The sequence below is a fragment of the Melospiza melodia genome, chromosome 26 (genome assembly GCF_035770615.1).
Source record: "Melospiza melodia melodia isolate bMelMel2 chromosome 26, bMelMel2.pri, whole genome shotgun sequence".
NCBI classification, from domain to species: domain Eukaryota; kingdom Metazoa; phylum Chordata; class Aves; order Passeriformes; family Passerellidae; genus Melospiza; species Melospiza melodia.
In genome coordinates this window covers 5,056,118-5,074,274 of record NC_086219.1, presented here as the reverse complement: position 1 = coordinate 5,074,274, position 18,157 = coordinate 5,056,118, and positions in this window count along the sequence as shown.

The window sequence follows — 18,157 nt, the reverse complement described above, 5'->3', positions numbered from 1 at the left end:
GAGGGAGTGACAAAACTGGAAAAGGAAAAAAGCCCAGAAGTTTCTCTCCTCAATTAGGTGAAAAAGACACCTCATAGGACCCGGGGGACTCAAACTTAAGGATAGCTAATTAGACAGAAGTCAAAACGTCCCACCTGAGCAATTTACTAGAAAAAGAAGAGAACAAAGAAATGAATCACTTTTGTGAGGTGTTTTACCAGGAGCAAGAACCTCTTGCACCTGGCTCGGTTTTTCTCTGTAAAGAGTTTCGTTATTTTGCCTTTTATTAAAACCTTAAGTTTGTTTCCAGCACTACCAGAGAGGCCATCCTGCTGATTTTATGCCTTCTAAGGTAGCTGAGCTATCTTGGGTGTGAAACAGATCTCCAAGAGCTTGTGAGACCTGGCTTGAGGAGACCCCTATTTCAGACACTAGAAATTACCAACCAATGAACTGCTGACCAAATTGGAATTAAACACAGTGCCTTCTGATAACCACATAACTGTGTGCAATAAAGATTTGGCATGGTGCGCCAAGGAACAGGTGTCTTTGTTCATCTCTATCATGACATTTACTTTTTTCCTGGTCTTTTGTACAAAGGGCTCTTGTGCTATTTTCTGCTGAAGAGACAGCTGCATTGTGTTTACATGGACAAAAAGAGATTTTTTAATGTAAAAGCTTAAAATGACTTTATTTTGCAAAGAGATATTTGACATGCCAAAAAGAAGGCAGTCTTATGTCTGGGGTGATGGCAATTCATTTTCACTTGTTAAGAGTACAATATGAACTTGTTAATTTGATAGTGTATATGAGTGCTATCTTTCTGTTTCAAAATATGACAAATTCACCCCCAGACACCTCACAGTTACTGCTCAACATATTTTCATCTTAAAAAATCATTGTGGAAGAGGAGATTTGACTCAGATCCATCTGGTGTAGAATTCATCTCTCTTCACACATAATGCTGAAGGAATTTGCTGAAGTCCTTTATGAGCAAGGCACAGACTGCGTCATTGATTTACATCTCTGGATCTGCTGTCAGGGCAGGGAGCAATGAAATTCCCACGTGGAGCAATGCACTGGCACATGCACAGGTCTTCTGCCAGTCCATTTGCCTGGGGTGTATATCTCTGAGCTGCCACATTAAAATTGTAATGCCTGTAACAAGTCCTGAAATTACAGCCATGGGCCATACGCTTTTTGTCTTTGTTGGGATTCACTCCCTCTGCCAGTGGAGCCAGAATGTAAAAAAATGCTCCCTACCTGGCAGGTGCACAAAGGTTAGATTTGCATAGAGGGGCCAGTGTAAACTCCTCCCGTTTGTATTCACTTCTCCAGCTGGGAATTTCAAGGCAGAGATAAATGTCAGCTGGAAATAGCACTTCAGAGTTAGCAGTTAATCTCCTCCTGCCATGCCCCTGTGTGCTGCTCTTCACCACACACATCAGCCAATCTCCCCTTGTGTGAGCCTCTCATCGCTGCCCGCTCTGTTGTTGCTTTGCTCGCAATCTTGGCTTTCCTTTTATGTTTTCTGTTCGTAAATTAGGCTCCTATCATCTGGCCTGTCACTCTGCTGAAATGGTTGTGCTGAAACAGCCTGCTCCTGGTTCTGTTCTGTGAATGGTTCAGTGTGTCTCTGCCCCTCTGCTCCGTGTGAAATACAAAGCTGTGTTTCGTGTCAGGTGCACACAGGCAATGTGTGTATTTGTGATTGTGATATGTGTGGAGACCCACCATGGGACAGTTCTAATTCCAATAATAACTGAGGAAAATAAAGCATGGAAGAAGGCCTTTGAACCTGTCTTTTGTTTGCAATTAACCCTGGTTGATTAAGGAGCATTGGAATTAAAGCATTAAGGATGTTGCTTTTTGCTTGTAGTAAATCCTTAAAGAGTTTTGCAATAATAACCTTTTGAAGTATAATTTTAGAATATTACTTGTATCCTTGAAACTATAGCTTTGGAATATATATAAAGGAAATATGCTTATCTCACACCTTAATAAAGCAGAGAAAAATAGCTTGAGAAAGGAAGATGAACATCACCTCAAGGATTTATGGTTTCGACCCAGGGAAGCTGGACATCACTGTTATGAGATTTAGAGACTCTGCAATTAAAAGGTGGACACACATCTGGGGAGCTGGACCCCACCAGATGGGATTTGTCTTTCTTCTTGAGGAAACCAGACCACCACCACCTGGGGATAATCCTTTTGGGATACATCCGGAGAAAAACTAAATCACAATAGTGTATAGAATTGTGATGTAAAAACTGGGAATAGAAATTGCTGATGAGTAAAAAAATTGGAATAGAAATTGCTGAGAAAGCTGATGAGTACCCCTATAAATACCTGTAGCCCTCAACTATGGGTGTGCAGCTGGAGGGAAAACTTCCCCCACTGTACCCAGCACTGTATTGCTCATACTTTACCATATTAATTAATAAATTGATTGCTGCTTGAATATTGGCCTAGTCAAGCTTCTTATTCGTAGCATCCTGAGCCCAGATGGGTAAAGAATCACAGAGATTCTCTTTTGTGTGGTTCATCACACAGCAGTCTTGCTCAGGAGCTGTTGGCTGGCTGGGGATGCTGCTGCTGGAAAGGAGAATGAGTGTCTCATGGCTGGGTCAAGGTTTTCAATCTTTGATCTGGACACTCACTCAAGGAGTGAGCCACGGGTTTTTATTATTCATTCTTGTTGAGCCTTCTGATGCATCCTTTTTCTTTCTTTAGTATAGTTTTAGTATGGCATAATATAATATAATATAATATAATATAATATAATATAATATAATATAATATAATATAATATAATATAATATAATATAATATAATATAATATAATATAATATAATATAATATAATATAATATAATATAATATAATATAATATAATATAATATAATATAATATAATATAATATAATATAATCATAACGTGGTATAACATAACATAATAAATATAATATAATATAATGATATAGAATAGAATAGAATAGAATAGAATAGAATAGAATAGAATAGAATAGAATAGAATAGAATAGAATAGAAATCAGCCTTCTGAGAACATGGAATAAATTGTACAATTGTTTCAGCACTTCTCGAAGACCAGTTTAGCCCTTTCATGTTGGCCTGTGATGGGGGATGGCTTCCTGCTCTCTTTCTCCCCTTCTGTAATGTGTTAAAAAAATGCTGTTTCAGGCAGCCTCTGCAGGGCTGCTATTGCTACTTTCAGTAAGAGGGAGGAGATGAAAGAAATATATCAGTAATTTGGTTCTAAATCACTTCCCCACAAAAGCCAGCGCTGAAGGTCGCTTGTAATGAAGCTGTCACCCAGGCAAGGCTCACAATCAGGCAGAGGAGAAGGAAAATGAGGCTGGAGATGAGTTCATGGCAATCCTGACTCAATGTCGTTGAGGTGCAGGTGTTTGGATTGGGGTTTGGGATATCAGCAGGAAGGTCAGGACAGAGGAGCGGAGTTTATCTGCAGTGCTGGAGGGGCTGCAGAGCCCTTGGTGGTGCTCAGCCCGGAGTGTAAGGAAAGCTGAGGGCTGGGTCACTCCTTGAGGGAAGGGTGAGGCTGTGCAAAGCCTCTGGGCACAGATTCACCTCCTCTGAGAATAAAGGAGGGCTCGGGTGGAGGTTTGAATCTCTCTCTGGGTCACTGCAACCCCGAGATTGTTAAGTGGACCCTGACCAGACATAATGCTGTGTTTGAATGGAATTTATGCATCATGTATGAGGTGTATGAATATGCAACAGGCTGTTGCTTTTAAGGGTTAATCCTCTGCTAACGTGGGTCCTTTTTCGGGCTTATTTTGCCCAGAAAGAGGTACCCAGACTGTCTGTAACTCTTTGTTTTTATTGTCTCGTATTGTCCTAATCCAAATTGTCTAAAATTATTATTACTCTAATGATATTGCCACTTTTATAACCATTCTATTCCTATTAAACTTTTGAAATTCTAAAAACAAGTGATTGGTGTTTTTCACAGAGATCTTTGCTGAAGCCACGTGGAAATTTCTTCTTTTCTGGTGTATGAGCAGTTTTTCTGTTGTCACAGAAGCCACTCCAGCCCAAGAACTGTGTGTGGCAAGCTGGACAGGGAGGAGAAGCAGGGGGAGAGGGATGCTGTGATGATTTTTCCATTGTGTGGGGATATACTGGTGTGGCTGTGCTGCAAAAAGCTGTGACAGTGCTCACAGGGATCTGAGGATGAGGGAAGAGACGAGGATCTGACTCCATGTTTCAGAAGGCTTGATTTATTATTTTATGGTATATATTCTATTTAAACTATACTGAAAGAGTAGAATAAAAGGTTTAATCAGAAGGCTAACTAAGAACAGAAAAAGAAAATAAAGGTAACAAAAGCTTGTGTCTGGGACAGAGACCCCGAGTCAGCTGAGTGTGATTGGCCATTAATCAGAAACAACCACATGAGACCAATCACAGATGCACCTGTTGCATCCCACAGCAGCAGATAATCAATGTTTACATTTTGTTCCTCTCAGCTTCTCAGGAGGAAAAAATCCTAAGGAAAGGATTTTTCATAAAAGATGTCTGTGACAATTAGCCTCAACTAAGGGGAAAAACTGTCTTTGTCATTCTTGGGACACCAGGCATGCTGTGAATGAGATATCCAGTGAGGATACCACTGCAAATGGGAGAGGAGTGGGCTGGAGGAAGCTGCATCCCCTTGGATAATTGGGATTTTCTTGGTGGATGCAGGGAGGCTGAGCAGCTGGAGGCTGGCAGGCAGCATTTGCTTCTGCTGAGTAAGTGTGTTTATGTATAGAGCCCACAGAGATGTTTATGGCTGAGGAAGGGTGTAAATCTCGTTGGATTCAAGCCCTTGGTGGCTCATTATTCCCTCCTTTTTCTGTCTCCTCTCCCCCTGCCCTCCTGCTCTGTGCATGAGCCATGGTTCACAGACTATAAATGAATGCAATTCTGTGCTTTATGTGGACAGACACCTCATAATCAGGTGAGGCAGAGAGTGGGAGGTGAGGCACAGGCTGGGGGCAGCTTGCCAATTCCTGCTCCTTCCCACTGCAGCCAGTCCCTGAGCCTCCTCTCACACCCATCTGTGGCAAGCTCATTTCTTCCATTTCCCCTTAAAATGACTTGTAGCCCATAAAGCCTGAAGCAGGACAGCTGTGTGCTCAGAATCCTAAAAGGAAAGGGTGGCAGCATGCAGGGAGGGACTCCATGCCACTGTGATTCCACACGACTCCAGTTTGCCTCTTACAGCTTATGAGGCTATCAAAGCTCTCCCTTAATTACCCAGCAATCAATCTTCCTTCCTGTTCCTTATGCTTCCAGCCAAGATTAGCAGTATTTTTATTCTTGAGGCCTCAGGAGAATTTCCAGCTCACAGGGAATCACAGCCAGCCCACAGAAACTGGCCCAGGTTTGTGTGTAGGGCTGCATTCCTGCTGCATGGCTGCAGGAAAAGTGTGGGGCAGTGAAGCTGGGGACACCTTGCAGTAAAGCAAGGTTTTGTTTGGTTTTGCAGGATGAAGGCTCAATGAAACATCCTGAGCCCAGAGAGGCAGACAGGGACCAGCTGAGCTGACAGAGCTCCCACAGTGAGAGTTATTTGTCCCAAGGCATCACAGCGGGGCTGAGCAGAACACACTGAGTCATCATGGCCTTATCTCTTCATTACCCACAGAGTGCTGTTGTAGGGTGGGGAGGAGCAGGGGAAAAAGAGAGAGAGGAGGGAAAGGGCTCATTAACTGCCCAAAGGAATAAAACTGAACATGTCTCTCTTAGAAGAGGCTCTGTCAGCACCCAAAAAGGACATAAACCTGCACCAAGTAACACCTATGCAATGCACATCTTGGATGCTCCCACAGTGCAAGAACAATCATCTTTCCTTCCTGTCACAGACATCTTTTATGAAAAATCCTTTCCTTAGGATTTTCCTCCTGAGGAGCTGAGAGGCCTCAGGAACAAAATGTAAACATTGATTATCTGCTGCTGTGGAATGCAACAGGTGCATCTGTGAGTGGCCTCATGTGGTTGTTTCTAATTAATGGCCAATCACAGTCAGCTGGCCCAGACTCTCTGTCCGAGACACAAGCCTTTGTTATCATTCCTTCTTTTTCTATTCTTAGCCAGCCTTGTGATGAAATCCTTTCTTCTATTCTTTTAGTATAGTTTTAATGTAATATATATCATAAAATAAAAAATCAAGCCTTCTGAAACATGGAGTCAGATCCTCGTCTCTTCCCTCATTCTCAGACCCCTGTGAACACCATCACACACAAGAATTGGCAGAGTGTGCTGGCACCAGGGCTAGGTGACATTTCCTGAACAAGACCCCTTTCTTGGGAGCCAGGAAGCTTGCAGCTTACATGTTATTCTGGATGAAACATGGGAAACAAACCCCCAGTAGTGTCTCAGCTCACCCAGAGTTGCTGGACTCTGCCTGCAATGACTGCAGCACTCTTTATCCCTGCTGCCCTTCCTTCTTGTCTTGGTTTGGAAAGGCAGGTGCTTGCTAAGGAAGGCAGGAGCCTCTCCTGAAATGGAGAATGTAAACCCTCCCCCCTCTTCTGAATTGCTATAAATTTTAAATTAAGGGGCTCTCAGGCAAAAATATGGGGGCAGTAAATAGCAGTTCTTTAATAGGGAAAAGAAAAAGAAAATAAAGGATGAAATAAACAATGCAGTAAACTAGAAAACAACACTGACAGAGTCAGAACCCAACCTGACACCCTGTGGGTCAGGCTGTTGGCAGCAGTCCCATTGGAATTGTGGCTCAGCCCTCCTGCAGTGTCAGGGGTGGCTCTGCTGGAGCAGGGATCCTGGAGAAAGGTGCAGTCTCTGCCTCTGAAGATCCAGGGGCAGAGGCAGCTGCTGCTCCTCTGGGAAATCCAGTGGAGAAGCCATGCTGGTGTTGCAGAATCTCCAGATTATATCTGGGTAGGAATGCTTGGCTCCTCCCTCTGGGCGGAGCATCTCCCAATGGGATGTTCTAGTTCTTATCAGTCATGCAGTGACATTCAATAGTCTGTTATCAGCAATGTCCCCTCCAGAGGGAGGTGTGATTGTGGTCACTCAAAGAGAGAGATAAAGCAAACTGCCCACTTGACAAAGGTAATCTGCCATACAGATGGTAATTGAAAACATCTTGCATTGCAATCTTCAACACTTCTCAGACAGGGATCAGGAAGCCATTCACTTGTTTACTCTATGCAGGCCCCAGCCTCACAGATATCTTGCTGGACAATATTTCAACAAAAAAGCATTTGACAAGATTTATTGGGCTGTTGCTGCCAACTGTGGACTGGAGAAAGTAAAAAAAAAAAAAAAATCTCCTTTCTTAGATAGTAAAATACAAAATGAGACTCAATTTCTCTCCAGGATAAGAATCATTATGTTTGACAATGCTGTAAAACACGTGGTGCCACAGCAGGGGGATGAGAGCCAGAGTAAATTCTGCCTTTAGAAATCTTCATTGTAAAGCTGGGATGTGTGAGTCATTGCAAAATATGAGAGAAAGGACCTTGGGTGTGGAGAGTGTCCCTTCAGCCTTTCTCTTCTCTGAAAGAACTGGAAATCCCTTTACAAGCTTTGCAAAGATTTTCTGAAACTGATTTTAAATTCATTTAACTGAATGGGAGGAAACTATTTGAAAGAGATCTGCACTCCCCTGTTACCACAAATGCTGCTATTTATTTGGGAATTCTGATCCATGTCGTGATGAACTGCATCTCCCCACTCCAGTGTCCCCTTGCTTCAGTCCTGCTCTTTCCTCAGTTTTGGAGATCTCAGACTCTTTGGTAAACATGCAACAGGACCAGTCCCCACTGGCTCTAAAACATCCTTAACATTTTAATACAGCAACTGCTGCAGAATAGGGAAGTGACTTCTCATAAAGCATTCACTGCCACTCAAAAGCAGAGTGTAAAAGACAAAGCAAAAAAACCCTTAAAAACAAAGGAAAAGAGTGAAAAGGACACATTGAGGGCAGTAGTTTCTTGTTTGGACAAAAACTGCTTTCAGTGAAAAATCCTTTTATTTCCCCTGGTTCTCCCACATGGTATCTCCCTCTCTGATAAGGAACCAGCTCTGGGATTTATTCTTTACTATGCAAACTTGTCATGTCTATGTTTAATGAAGTTTAATTATCTTCTGAGATTCAATGAATAATTATAAATCTCCTCAAGATGCAATCACAAGCACTCCATGGCTTATTAACAGTGGAAAATCAATTGTGATTCACCTAATCCCTCTCTCCTGACCAGCCATATGCTTGTCACTCCTGTGCACTTTGTTGTTTCTCCCTGATTTCAACACCAGGGAATTCATTCATCTATTTTTCTATGAAACAAGGTATAGTTTAGGGTAGGGGAATGTTGAAGATTCCAATGCAAGCTGTTTTCTATTACCATCTGTATGGCAGATTACCTTTGTCAAGTGGGCAGTTTGCCTTATCTCTCTCTTTGAGTGACCACATTCACACCTCCCTCAAGAGGGGACATTGCTGATAACAGCCATTGAATGTCACTGCATGGCTGATAAGAGCTGCAGCATCCCATTGGGAGATGCTCCGCCCAGAGGGAGGAGCCAAGCATTCCTACCCAGATATAATCTGGAGATTCTGCAACACCAGCACAGCTAGATAGATTTCCATTGGATTTCCCAGAGGAACAGCAGCTGCCTCTTCTTCCACTGTACCTTCAGAGGAAGAATACATCCTTTTCTCCAGGATCCCTGCTCCAGCAGAGCCACCCCTGACATGCAGGAGGGCTGAGCCACAATTCCAATGGGACTGCTGCCAACAGCCTGACCCACAGGGTGTCAGGTTGGGTTCTGACTCTTTTGATTTACTGCATTGTTTATTTCATTTTACATTGTTTGAAGAGTAAGGTCTGAAAGTTTATTTTTGTTGGGGCTAAAAAAGCTGGAGATGTCAGCCCTGGCACAGGAAGGGACTCAGGGGTATCAAACGTTCCAAACAGCAGGGAGCAAATGAATCCAGCTGCACACTCATCCTGGAGTGACCTTTCTAATTGAAATGTTCAACCTTTCTGCACAGTTATACAAATTTTTACTGAATGCAGAAAAGGTGGTTGTTTCAAAAATTTTAATAAAGGTTAAAAGATTGAAAAATAAAAGAAAATTAGACAGAGAAAAAGGGATGGAAATCAATGCAGTTGAGTTGCAGTTTCCGGCAGCCCCAGGAGAGCTCTGCAATGAGGATGACATTTCCATACAATTGACATTTCCAGGCTGGAGCAGTCTTCTAATTTTCAGCTGCTTGTGTGCAGAGACCACCATGAAGAGGATCATTAGTTTTTCATATTCATCAAATGGGATTTAATTTCCCCCCATCCCCACATACCTCACATCTCCTTCCCAGAACTGGCAGAAGCTCTGAACTCTGCCTTTTCTCCACCTTTTGTAGGGGTGATCTTTGCCAACCTCCTGATTTTTCAGCTCTCTGTGGAGTTTAGTGGAAACAAGAACTTGCTTTTTACTGGAAAGATGGATGGGAGCAATGGCTCTTGGGATTTCTTTTTTTGTGTCTTTTCATTTATTTGTGTTTACTCTTTGTGTGTACAGCTCTTCTTGGCAGAAGCTGCTGTACAGCACCACAAGGGCTCTGGAAGAGCAAGGTTTTGTGGCTTTCAGGGTCTTCAAGCTATAATTGGCTTCCAGCATCCTACACTCAAGTCCTTCATGGGTGATGCTTCCTCCCAGTCACAGGCTGCTGTGGAACAGAGCAGCTTGTCTTCCAGATTGCAGAAATTTTTCCCAAGTGCATGTAACTGGGGATGGGTGCTCAATGACACTTCATCTGCTTGATTCAATTTAGATGAATAGAATGTGCATCTTCAGCTGAATTATTCCTCTTTAATAAATATGTTGCTGCAGTAATCAATTGGCACATGCTTAACAAACAATAACTATGTTATTAAATCGGAATTAAATGCAAATGCAACCCAGATTTGTTTAGATCTGCAGCAATGAGTTATTTCAGCTATTGCTCCTCTAGAGCAAGGGCTGTCCCTGGGTACAATTATTGATGTGCTGCCCTCCAGGGTAGTGTTGAACCCATGTTTCATGTGTGCCTTGAGCCTGCACAGTCACCATGGGCAGAGCTGGATCAATTCAGGCAGCAGCTGGTGGCTACAAGGCACAAGGGCCTTTATTCCCCTCTGATCCTGGATCTTCCCTACAGGAGCACTTCAGAGAGCACAGAGATCAAGGCCAGCCCTTTCCGTTCACTTCTTGCCAACAACACTGTGTCTTCTGTCTTTGCCCAAAGCCATTCCCAGCCCTTTATCCCAGTCTGTGCTCATGCTGGGTTGGTGCTGCTGCATCACCTCCCTGGACTAAAGGCAGAGCTGATCTGTGTAACTGTGTCCTGTCAGTGCCCTGTCCTTCATCCTTCACTGCAGATCTGTGTAACTGTGTCCTGTCAGTGCCCTGTCCTTCATCCTTCACTGCAGCTGTCCCTGGATGGATGGATGGATGGATGGATGGATGGATGGATGGATGGATGGATGGATGGATGGATGGATGGATGGATGGATGTGAAATAGAAATGCCAGCAATTGGCTTTGCCAGCACTCGGAAAATGTTATTGTCCTGTTCAGTTGCACTGTGGAATAGGATATTGGATTAGATAAGAGAGATTAGATGTTGGGAAGGATGAAAGTTTGGCAAGAAAGTCTCACAGATATGTGTGCTTAGCAGAAAGATTTTTAAATGTAGAGGCTGATGAAGGAATAGAAATGAAAGCAAGTTTTGATATAGAAGAAAAGAATTGCTGAGTCTTACTGCATAACCAAGGAGGCAAAGGGTGTGTTAGTTAGAAGGGGTTTTTATGGCTTAGAGCAAAGGATAAACCCACCTCAAACAAGAAGATGATTTTACCAAGCAGGAAGATAGCACAGGCAAAAAAGTCAGCAAATGTTGCAAGTAGAAAAAAGATCTCAGAATTTTCCACTGCAAGAAAACTGAAAAACAACTTGCAGGACTTTCAAAGGTAACAAAGGCTGGTGCATCCCTCTTTGGAGAGGGAGGCACAGTATCAAGGTGGGCTTGAGCTCTGTGTGGGTTTCTGTATTTTTCAGTGGACCATCAGCACATCTCCAGATGTGCAACTTTTCCAGGCTATAACACTTCTGGTATCAGAGTAAAGAAAAATCAGGTTTTCTTTCAATTCCTGATCATAAACAACCTGCTCATGGAAGTGCTCCTGATATGAGAACAGAGGTGGCACATAAAACAGCAGCCCTGCAATGTGCCCCAGTGGGTGGTGTGGTTCCTGGGAACTCCAGTGGTTTTCTCTCTGCTGCAAAGGACTGTTAGATTAAAGGAATACAGGGACACTAAAAAGATTTAGTCTGAGTTACTACAGCTGTCTAATCTTCTAATATCCTGAAATACTGCTTCAAACTATTTGGGCATGCAGTGGGGACAGAGCCTTGAGCATGCACTGGACAAAAAGGAACCAGATTCTTAAAATTTCTAAGGCCTAAAGGAATATTATTATTTTATTTATTGTTAGCAGTCACTTCAAACACTAATTAGCAGCCTCCAAGGGGAATCTGCTAGCTGTGCATCCTGCTGGGCTGATACCTACTGCATTCATTTTACGCTGATGTTTTAATTAAAATGCCCCCTAATTATTTTAATTAGCTTTTAAGTAATAACTTTCCATGGAACCACTCAGATGAGCACCTAATTGGCTCCCTTCTGTTTACCTGGGTCTGGCTGGCTCAGAAAAAATGTGGCAATGGAATGGCAGGTAGGTTTGGGAAGGGGCTACGCTCCCTTTCATGGCCTGTGCTTCTGCTGTTTGCCTTCAGGATAATGAGTCACCTGCCAGGTGAGATGGACACAGCTGTGCTGGAAAGAGCTTCACCATTAATTAATCTGTTTTGCAGGATGTGGGTACTATATCCTTGTGTTTCAGTAAGTTACTCCATCTTCTCATCACCCAATGGCAAAGCTATTCTGTGACATTGTTCAGAGAAGCTGTGAGGCCTCAGGAACAAAATGTAAACAATGGTTATCTGCTGCTGTGGGATGCAACAGGTGCATCTGTGATCGGTCTCATGTGGTTGTTTCTAATTAATGGCCAATCACAGTCAGCTGGCTGGGACTCTCTCTCCAAGCCACAAGCCTTTGTTATCATTCTTTCCTGTTCTATTCTTAGCCAGCCTTCTGATGAAACCCTTACTTCTATTCTTTTAGCATAGTTTTAATACAATACATATGATAAAATAATAAATCAAGCCTTCTGAAACATGGAGGCAGATCCTCATCTCTTCCCTCAACCTGACACCCCTGTGAACATGGTCACACCTCTACCACAAAACCCAAAAAAACAAGATGAGGAGAAAAGTACCCCAGAAGTAGCAGGTGAATGTGTATAATCCTATAATCCTTCATCAATTGTCAGCAATGCAAAACCATCCTAGGTACCATCAGCTCCACTTAGAGATGTGTGCTAATTAGACTTTTATTACAATGTGTATTTGAAAACAATTAGAATCACAGTGCCAGCATGTGGCTAATTCAACCTCACAATATTAATTTGGTTCAGTCAGCAACTGCTGACTCAGTTTGATTGCCAGATTCTGTGTGTGTGTGTGTGTGTAATCTTTGATCAGGTGCAACTGCAATTACCTGCCTTGAGAGAGTGACACATACTCTCCAGTGCTCCTGGAGTATCACATCTCTGTCACTTTTTTCTTTAACCTCCTTCTCTCATGGTAATCCCTTCTCTCAAGTATTGGTGGTATTTTATTCAGTGCACTTAGTAAAGCTGCAGCATGCAGTTTTAGCATGCATCCCTTTCTGTTTTAGAATTTGAACTACAGTGGAGATGATTGGGTAATGTCTTGCTATATTTTATCTTTAATTCAGGACTCCAGAGTGAAGAATCTGCTATTTCTTCTGCCATGCTGTGGTCTCTTCATTCGGTTTATTAATTAAATATTTCTTCACTTTGCTTTAAAATTCCAGATTTTTAGTTGTCTCTCACACAGAGGAAATGAGAAAAATATATAATTCATCCTACATTTGCTGTTTCTTGAGGAATTCCTTCTGAAAATGCCAGGCTTCTTTGGTCCTTTGTTGAGTAGGCATTTCTGAGGAGTTTTATATTTATTCTATGAGCCAAAGGCAATTATTTATTCAACTGGAAGGGAAAAATAAAAGCAGCTGGGAAGATTTATTTGTGCTTGGGTTTTTTTTTTTTTTTTTTGGTCTCAAATCTGCAGTTGTTAAAACCTGCTGTATGAGTATTTAACAATCATTTTTTTCCCTCATGCATGTCTATTTATGAAAGGAAAAATAGACACTGATTGCAAAGTGTGGCTGATTAGTTAAACAAATGCTCTTCAAGCCTGGAGCTTTCCATATGGACCCTGTATACCATTTCTCTGCACATAACACAGATCAGAGGGGCTATATTTGCAGTTGCTATAAATTGGCACAGCAAGTGCTGCTGATTTGTGCCACCTAAAGATGTATTTACCCCACTAATGACAATGGATCTTGTCAAAACTCCTGGTGCTGGTAGCAGAGCAGATTGTGATGGGAACAAGATGGGCTGGGATCTATAGAATTTCGATTCCCTTAGGTCTACAGTCCTGCAGCAAGCACATTTTTTTGCCTTTATTATTCTTTTAGATCTGTGCCCAACAGCCAGAGTGGTTCCATGTGCTGCACTGAGATCTCTGATGTATTAAGCTGTCTCTCTTGGTTACTGACAATGGCATGGGACTGTGCAAACTCACTGCAGGCCTGAAAAATGGATAAAAGACTCCTTGAATACATTTTCCTAATTCAGAAATGCAGTAGAGTCAGAAGCAACAACAGAAAACACATTCTGCTCAGTCCTAACAAAGTTGTGCTTTTCCCACATCCCTGGGTGTGAAAAACACCAGCCACTTGTTTTTAGAATTTTGAAAGTTTAATAGCAATAAAATGGCTATAAAAATAGTAATACAATTAGAGTAATAAAAATTTGGACAATTGGGATTAGGACAATTGGGATTAGGACAACATGAGACAACAAAAACAAAGAGTTATGGGCAGTGCAGCCCAGAATAAAATCTGGATTTGGACAGGGCAATCCAGACTAAAATCTGTGCTTCTGTTGTGACTCTGAGATTGTTTGGGCCTGTCTGAGGTACACTTCAGGCAGACTCCAGCTGCATGGCAGGTGAAGGTAATGGCATAAATCAGTTGCCAGTACTAACTTTCATAGGATAAGTGAAATATATGTGGAATCCTGCAATGATCACATCCAGTGGAAATAATGTCAAGGCATAGTCAGGACTATTTCAGTTCTCTGGGCTTTTTTTCTTGTCAAGGGACTCAAACACTCTGAATTTGATGTAGTTCCTTGACAATGTTAAATATCATAAATGACTCAGGTAAGGGAACTTGAAATGACCATGTAGCTAGGCAGTATTTGCAGCATAAATACCAATTAACACTGCAGCTGTATCTGTTTGTACTTAGAAAATTCTATCAGGGTGTCCTACAGGGTAGGAAGTGTCAAATCATCTAAAACAGGAGAAAATGGTGATAATATGAAACTCATAAGGAAAATCTTGGTCTTCCCTGTGACACATCTGCTAAAGCAATAGGGATGCTCAGGAGTCACAAGCAGAAACCTGAAAAGCAAGGGGGAGCTCAGCCAGCAGTGGGAAGCCACCACACATTGGGATTGCAGAAAGAATCCCCACTAAGTGTGTCTCCTCCTGCTCTTTGCTGGTTGAGACTTGTTCTGGCTCTAAAAGCTTCCAGCTGGTACAGCTCATTCTTCCTGCCCAGCCCAGTGTGTTTTCAAACACAAGCCTGAAACCTAGCGGATGGTAATTACACTTTGACATTAATATTTAAACCACAAACATTTAGCACACTAATACCATCCCCAAAGGCTACTGCTCATTTAAGTTTCATCCTTATGAGACTTAATTATTGTCAGAGATGAATCCTAAAAGGCGAGAAATATTACAGCTCAAAGACTAAACATTCCCTTGATTATTAGACCTGCAGGATTTGGGCACTGACTGTGCAAAGGGCCTTGCCCATATTGGTGACACTAATACTGCTGCTAAAATCCACTGAGTTTTTAAATTCTAATTTTAAATAGCCACTGAGATTTATTTGCAATTACAATTCTACAGACGTCTCAGCATTCAGTTAGTTTAGCCAAAGAATGACTTTGCAAAACTGGGCTGTTGTACAGATGGAGTCACAGCAACGTTTTGAAGGCCTGGCCTAAGGCAGTGTCAGAGCTCCTTAGTCTGAAATGGTGGAAGTACCAAGTGTCTGATGCTTCAAGCCTGTTGCTTAAATATTCTTCAGGCTGTTTCTCCAAACTAACCTCTTTATAGGCCTTTTGTGAGAAAGAACCCCGAGATCACACATTTTCCAATCAATTTGTGCGAGTGCAGTGATGCTTCCAGGATATGAAGGGCTAGCCAGGTATTTCAGATGTTTTGTGGCATTCTGAAACACACTTTGTTGTGTGCACCACGATAGAAAAATCTGTTACAGAAACACTAATAACGAAATTAGCTTTTCTGCTGGTGTAACCCCAGAAGCATCAAGAAACTGAGCTGTGAAGGGAGTTTAGCTAAACACCACTGGATTTGATCCTCAGTTAAAACCCCCAGTCTGTTCAGTCACCCTCCTCTCTGAGGGCAACAGCAGCACCCTGGGAGAGAGAACGGTGAGGAAGAATCCTCTGTGTGTCCCTACATTGACAGGAATCCCTGGCAGGAACCACCCAGCAGTGGATGCCAACTGCTTCTTCATACAGGGAGAAGGCTGAAGCTGCTCCCTGGTGCCTTATCAGCGCTGCCAAAAAGATAAGGAAGGAGTTGGGGTCAGATTGGATGTTGCTAAGATGAGAAATACACTAAGTGCTTAAACCTTTTAGTGATGGAGTGTCACAGACATCTTTTATGAAAAATCCTTTCCTTGGGATTTTTCCTCCTGAGAAGCTGAGAGGCCTCAGGAACAAAATGTAAACAATGGTTATCTGCTGCTGTGGAATGCAACAAGTAGATCTTTGATTAGCCCATCTTAGATGTTTTAATTAATGGCCAATCACAGTCAACTGGGTTGGGCTCTCTGTCCAAGCCACAAACCTTTGTTATCATTCTTTCTTTTTCTATTTTTGCCAGCCTTCTGATGAAATCCTTTCTTCTATTCTTTTAGTATAGTTTTAATGTAATATATATCATAAAATAATAAATCAAGCCTTCTGAAACAAGGAGTCAGATCCTCGTCTCCTCCCTCATCCTCAGATCTCTGTGAACACGGTCACTGTGGAGGTTTATGCATAGTGAGTGGAATGAAAATAAAAAGTGAGGAAAAATGAAGTTCTGTTGTTGTTGCTGGAGCTGGTGTGGTTGCAGAGGGTGATATCAAGAACTAATGCAAAGAACCACACAGCAGAGGCAACTTGCCCTGCACAATCTTCATTATCTGTGGTACACAACTTTCTGAGCATGGTCTGCTGGCCCATTATTTGTTAACCAACAGATGCCTGGGTAGCATTTTGGTAATATTTGGGATGGAACTGACCCAATGGTGGCTGGTGCAGGAGTCTCAACAATGAGCCTACAAAAAATGAAAATTATACAGAATGGTTTCAAATCTTGATTTGTAAGAGACATGGCACATTTCTGAGGGGAGAGGTTAGGTTTCTTCCCCTCAGATGAGGGTGCCTAGTGCTTTAAAGAAAATACTGAGCATTTTCCAGGACTTATTTCTGTATGTGGGTGAGGGGTGTCCTGATGATCAGACCAGCTCAACAAAGCTCCCAGTTCTGTCACAGCATCTGACTCTATTTGAACAGTTAGATTTGTTGTGACATAAAATCCTATTGATGATTCTGAGAGACATTTGTCAAGATAACAAAGAATAAAAGTGGGAGAGCATTCATCTGCAATTATGTTAGATGCTTTTAGTAACAAAAGAATAAATTTTGCATGCCAGTGAAGCTACACAGAGATCAATTTGACCTACAGCTTTTTTTTTTTTTTTTTTTTTTTGTCAGTTCTCTGTATATTTTTCTTTTCAAAGTTTATTTTTCTGCTCACTATTTGCAAAGAGACATTGACCATGACATAGAATGAGCATGGTAGTTTTACAAGTAGCCTGACATGGCCTGTTTATCCTTTCATTTCAAAAGCACACCAGATAGATCTATCTCATCCTCCTGTAATTCCCTCTTTTTCTTGTTTTTTTTCCTTTTCTTCTTGAAAATTTTAATAGTAAGATTGAATGGCAGCTGAGATCTTTTTGGCCAAATTGTAGCCCAGCAGCAAGCTTTCTGTGCAAAGACTTGAAAAAGAAAACCTCAGAGGGAAGGAAATAGGGAGTTAAGATGGAAGTTCTGCTATGACCTTAACTCGAGTGTCATCCACAGCACTGCTTTAATTTATTCAATCAATTGCAGGGCCCTTAGGGTGGGAAGGGATAACTGTGGGATATTAAATCTGTCCCTCTCTGCAATCTGTCACTGGTGTGTCAGAACACATTGATTCCTCTAGTCCTGCTTTTATTAACTGTCTCCTCAAGGTGGCCTCTCAGTCCATCACACACTAACCTGCAATTGCCTGCTGAGGGCAAGATCCCTGGAAAACCTCTGGATTCTCTGCTGACCCCACATTTTATCACTGTCAGTGCAGCTGTAGTGGCCTGCTGTTGCTGCATGTTATTCATGCCCACATAGCTGGGGATTGCCATGGAAGCCAGGCTGGAATCCTGTTTTGTCTTCTTGCCCTCTCACAGCCTGTGTGCATCACAAAAGATGTACCATGCTGTTGTATGGGAACTGTTGGGAACTGCCCCAGCAAGGGTGGGAATGATGAATTTGATTTTATGTTTTTAGAAGGCTAATTTATTACTTTATTGTACTGTATTATATAGTATTATACCATTATAATATTATATATAATATTATAATATGTAATATATCATAATATAATATTATAATGTAAAATAGTATAACGCTATATTACATAGTAATATAATATAATATATCTTATATTATATTATATATAATATTGTATATATATAATATAATATAATAATATATGATTGTATATTATGTTAAAATAATATAATATTATTATATTATATTATATTATATTATATTATATTATATTATATTATATTATA